The following is a 6,214-nucleotide window of genomic DNA, read 5'->3' on the forward strand; positions in this document are numbered from 1 at the left end:
CAGCTAGTCTCTGTTCTCTACCTATCTCCACCAGCTAGCCTCTGTTCTCTACATATCTCCACCAGCTAGCCTCTGTTCTCTTCATATCTTCACCAGCTAGCCTCTGTTCTCTTCATATCTCCACCAGCTAGTCTTTGTTCTCTACATATCTCCACCAGCTAGCCTCTGTTCTCTCCATATCTCCACCAGCTAGTCTCTCTTCATATCTCCACCAGCTAGTCTCTGTTCTCTTCATATCTACACCAGCTAGTCTCTCTTCATATCTCCACCAGCTAGCCTCTGTTCTCTACATATATCCACCAGCTAGCCTCTGTTCTCTACATATCTCCACCAGTTAGCCTCTGTTCTCTTCATATCTCCACCAGCTAGCCTCTGTTCTCTTCATATGTCCACCAGCTAGCCTCTGTTCTCTTCATATCTCCACCAGCTAGCCTCTGTTCTCTACATATCTCCACCTGCTAGTCTCTGTTCTCTACATATCTCCACCAGCTAGCCTCTGTTCTCTCCATATCTCCACCAGCTAGCCTCTGTTCTCTTCATATCTTCACCAGCTAGCCTCTGTTCTCTTCATATCTCCACCAGTTAGCCTCTGTTCTCTACATATCTCCACCAGATAGTCTCTGTTATCTACATATCTCCACCAGCTAGCCTCGGTAGGGTAGGGTAGGGTAGGGTAGTGTAGGGTTGGGTTAGGGTTGGGTTAGGGTTGGGTTAGGTGTAGGGTTAGGTTACAGTAGGGTAGGGTTCGGTAGGGTAGGGTAGGGTTGGGTTGGGTTAGGGTTGGGTTAGGGTACAGTACGGTAGGGTACGGTAGTGTAGAGTTGTGTTAGGGTACAGTACGGTAGGGTACGGTAGGGTAGGGTTGGGTTAGGTTTGGGTTAGGTTTGGGTTAAGGTTGTGAAAGGGTTAGGGTGGGGTTAGGATTGAGTTAAGGTTGGGTTAGGTTGGTTTAGGGTTGGGTTAGGGTTAGGGTTAGGTTAGTGTTGGTTTCGTTTGAAACCTAGCATATGGATGGACATGAGTCTAAGGTTTGAGGATATATAATTCATTCTCTGTACTGACCTGATTGAGTCTAAGGTTTGAGGATATATAATTCATTCTCTGTACTGACCTGATTGATTCTAAGTTTGAGGATATATAATTCATTCTCTGTACTGACCTGATTGATTCTAAGGTTTGAGGATATATAATTCATTCTCTGTACTGACCTGATTGATTCTAAGTTTGAGGATATATAATTCATTCTCTGTACTGACCTGATTGAGTCTAAGGTTTGAGGATATATAATTAATTCTCTGTACTGACCTGATTGATTCTAAGTTTGAGGATATATAATTCATTCTCTGTACTGACCTGATTGAGTCTAAGGTTTGAAGATATATAATTCATTCTCTGTACTGACCTGATTGATTCTAAGTTTGAGGATATATAATTCATTCTCTGTACTGACCTGATTGATTCTAAGTTTGAGGATATATAATTCATTCTCTGTACTGACCTGATTGAGTCTAAGGTTTGAAGATATATAATTAATTCTCTGTACTGACCTGATTGAGTCTAAGTTTGAGGATATATAATTAATTCTCTGTACTGACCTGATTGATTCTAAGTTTGAGGATATATAATTCATTCTCTGTACTGACCTGATTGATTCTAAGGTTTGAGGATATATAATTCATTCTCTGTACTGACCTGATTGATTCTAAGTGTGAGGATATATAATTCATTCTCTGTACTGACCTGATTGAGTCTAAGGTTTGAGGATATATAATTCATTCTCTGTACTGACCTGATTGATTCTAAGTTTGAGGATATATAATTCATTCTCTGTACTGACCTGATTGAGTCTAAGGTTTGAAGATATATAATTCATTCTCTGTACTGACCTGATTGATTCTAAGTTTGAGGATATATAATTCATTCTCTGTACTGACCTGATTGATTCTAAGGTTTGAGGATATATAATTCATTCTCTGTACTGACCTGATTGATTCTAAGTTTGAGGATATATAATTCATTCTCTGTACTGACCTGATTGAGTCTAAGGTTTGAGGATATATAATTAATTCTCTGTACTGACCTGATTGATTCTAAGTTTGAGGATATATAATTCATTCTCTGTACTGACCTGATTGAGTCTAAGGTTTGAAGATATATAATTCATTCTCTGTACTGACCTGATTGATTCTAAGTTTGAGGATATATAATTCATTCTCTGTACTGACCTGATTGATTCTAAGTTTGAGGATATATAATTCATTCTCTGTACTGACCTGATTGAGTCTAAGGTTTGAAGATATATAATTAATTCTCTGTACTGACCTGATTGAGTCTAAGTTTGAGGATATATAATTAATTCTCTGTACTGACCTGATTGATTCTAAGTTTGAGGATATATAATTCATTCTCTGTACTGACCTGATTGATTCTAAGGTTTGAGGATATATAATTCATTCTCTGTACTGACCTGATTGATTCTAAGTGTGAGGATATATAATTCATTCTCTGTACTGACCTGATTGAGTCTAAGGTTTGAGGATATATAATTCATTCTCTGTACTGACCTGATTGATTCTAAGTTTGAGGATATATAATTCATTCTCTGTACTGACCTGATTGAGTCTAAGGTTTGAAGATATATAATTCATTCTCTGTACTGACCTGATTGATTCTAAGTTTGAGGATATATAATTCATTCTCTGTACTGACCTGATTGATTCTAAGTTTGAGGATATATAATTCATTCTCTGTACTGACCTGATTGAGTCTAAGGTTTGAAGATATATAATTAATTCTCTGTACTGACCTGATTGAGTCTAAGTTTGAGGATATATAATTAATTCTCTGTACTGACCTGATTGAGTCTAAGTGTGAGGATATATAATTCATTCTGTATTGATGTGTTTTAACCAGACTTCTAGTCCTGTAAACAGAGAAAACAGGGTTAGGGTAACATAACTATTCCCTGGGGAAGTGGGTATCAATACCATAACTATTCCCTGGGGAAGTGGGTATCAATACCATAACTATTCCCTGGGGAAGTGGGTATCAATACCATAACTATTCCCTGGGGAAGTGGGTATCAATACCATAACTATTCCCTGGGGAAGTGGGTATCAATACCATAACTATTCCCTGGGGAAGTGGGTATCAATACCATAACTATTCCCTGGGGAAGTGGGTATCAATACCATAACTATTCCCTGGGGAAGTGGGTATCAATACCATAACTATTCTCTGGGGAAGTGGGTATCAATACCATAACTATTCCCTGGGGAAGTGGGTATCAATACCATAACTATTCCCTGGGGAAGTGGGTATCAATACCATAACTATTCCCTGGGGAAGTGGGTATCAATACCATAACTATTCCCTGGGGAAGTGGGTATCAATACCATAACTATTCCCTGGGGAAGTGGGTATCAATACCATAACTATTCCCTGGGGAAGTGGGTATCAATACCATAACTATTCCCTGGGGAAGTGGGTATCAATACCATAACTATTCCCTGGGGAAGTGGGTATCAATACCATAACTATTCCCTGGGGAAGTGGGTATCAATACCATAACTATTCCCTGGGGAAGTGGGTATCAATACCATAACTATTCCTGGGGAAGTGGGTATCAATACCATAACTATTCCCTGGGGAAGTGGGTATCAATACCATAACTATTCCCTGGGGAAGTGGGTATCAATACCATAACTATTCCCTGGGGAAGTGGGTATCAATACCATAACTATTCTCTGGGGAAGTGGGTATCAATACCATAACTATTCCCTGGGGAAGTGGGTATCAATACCATAACTATTCCCTGGGGAAGTGGGTATCAATACCATAACTATTCCCTGGGGAAGTGGGTATCAATACCATAACTATTCCCTGGGGAAGTGGGTATCAATACCATAACTATTCCCTGGGAAGTGGGTATCAATACCATAACTATTCCCTGGGGAAGTGGGTATCAATACCATAACTATTCCCTGGGGAAGTGGGTATCAATACCATAACTATTCCCTGGGGAAGTGGGTATCAATACCATAACTATTCCCTGGGGAAGTGGGTATCAATACCATAACTATTCCCTGGGGAAGTGGGTATCAATACCATAACTATTCCCTGGGGAAGTGGGTATCAATACCATAACTATTCTCTGGGGAAGTGGGTATCAATACCATAACTATTCCCTGGGGAAGTGGGTATCAATACCATAACTATTCCCTGGGGAAGTGGGTATCAATACCATAACTATTCCCTGGGAAGTGGGTATCAATACCATAACTATTCCCTGGGGAAGTGGGTATCAATACCATAACTATTCCCTGGGGAAGTGGGTATCAATACCATAACTATTCCTGGGGAAGTGGGTATCAATACCATAACTATTCCCTGGGGAAGTGGGTATCAATACCATAACTATTCCCTGGGGAAGTGGGTATCAATACCATAACTATTCCCTGGGAAGTGGGTATCAATACCATAACTATTCTCTGGGGAAGTGGGTATCAATACCATAACTATTCCCTGGGGAAGTGGGTATCAATACCATAACTATTCCCTGGGGAAGTGGGTATCAATACCATAACTATTCCCTGGGGAAGTGGGTATCAATACCATAACTATTCCCTGGGGAAGTGGGTATCAATACCATAACTATTCTCTGGGTTATTAACAACATACATGGAGATGTTTAATGTTTAGATGTTTAACACGGTTTCATGTATTTTTATTTACTTAAACCAAAACATTTTAATCATGTTCATTTGTAACTCTCTCTGTATGGCAGATTCTCAGTAGGTTTCCATGGTCCATTAACCTAACAGCCTGGCAGGTCTACACAGTGAAAGGGGGAGAGAGAGGGGGAGAGAGAGAGGGGAGAGAGAGGGAGAGAGTTCAACATGTTTTAATGTATTTTTAGTTTTAATCATGTTCATTTGTAACTCTCTCTGTATGGCAGATTCTCAGTAGGTTTCCATAGTCCATTAACCTAACAGCCTGGCAGGCCTACACTGTGTGTGTGTGTGTGTGTGTGTGTGTGTGTGTGTGTGTGTGTGTGTGTGTGTGAGAGAGAGAGACAGAGAGAGACGATGTGCTCCTCAGTGGGGGTTCTTACCGCCTTGATGTTGGGGCTGGGGTACAAAATAGAGGTAGACTCTGGGTGTTGAAGATGGAGGCCGTCGATGTTGGAGCCAAACCCTGAACGTCTTTTTATAACTCCTTGAGTAGATGTTGTTCAGTTCGCCTTGTTGAGGCTGGAGTTAGAGAGGTGGAGTCTGGGTCTTTAGAGAGGTGGAATCTGGATGTTGAGTCTGGGTCTTTAGAGAGGTGGAGTCTGGATGCTGAGTCTGGGTCTTTAGAGAGGTGGAGTCTGGATGCTGAGTCTGGGTCTTTAGAGAGGTGGAGTCTGGATGCTGAGTCTGGGTCTTTAGAGAGGTGGAGTCTGGATGCTGAGTCTGGGTCTTTAGAGAGGTGGAGTCTGGATGCTGAGTCTGTGTCTTTAGAGAGGTGGAGTCTGGATGCTGAGTCTGGGTCTTTTTATAACTCCTGGGGTCGATGTTGTTCAATTCTGTGGACTCAGATGTGCAGATTAAAAAGTTCTGGGTTGCAGTTCGGTTACAGATTCTCCAGCTGGAGTGTTTTTCTCCCAGTTCCCTCTAGAACCCTCCACATCGTCAATTAAAACGTAGCTTGTATTATTATATAGTTAAAAAACAGGGTTGGGTTTGGGGTTGGGGTTGGGTTAGGGTTAGGGTTGGGGTTGGGTTAGGGTTGGGTTGGGTTAGGGTTGGGTTGGGTTGAAGCCAGCATGGTGATGGACATGAGTCTATGGTTTCAAGACATAAAATTCATTCTGTATTGATGTGTTTTAACCAGACTTCTAGTCCTGTAAACAGAGAGAACAGGGTTAGGGTTGGGTTGGGTTGGGGTTGGGGTTGGGGTTAGGGTTGGGTTGGGTTGGGTTGGGTTAGGGTTAGGTTGGGTTGGGTTGGGTTAGGGTTGGGTTGGGTTAGGGTTGGGTCAGGTTTGGGTTAGGGTTGGGGTTGTGTTGGGGGGGTTAGGGTTGGGGTTAGGGTTGGGTTGGGTTATTGGGTTAGGGTTAGGGTTAGGGTTGGGTTAGGGTTGGGTTAGTGTTGATGCTGATGGTTGGACTTGGGTTAGGGAACAGGGTTAGGGTTGGGTTGAAGCCAGCATGTTGATGCTGATGTGTTTTAAC

This window comes from Oncorhynchus nerka, unplaced genomic scaffold, assembly GCF_034236695.1.
Source record: "Oncorhynchus nerka isolate Pitt River unplaced genomic scaffold, Oner_Uvic_2.0 unplaced_scaffold_1000, whole genome shotgun sequence".
Lineage (NCBI taxonomy): Eukaryota > Metazoa > Chordata > Actinopteri > Salmoniformes > Salmonidae > Oncorhynchus > Oncorhynchus nerka.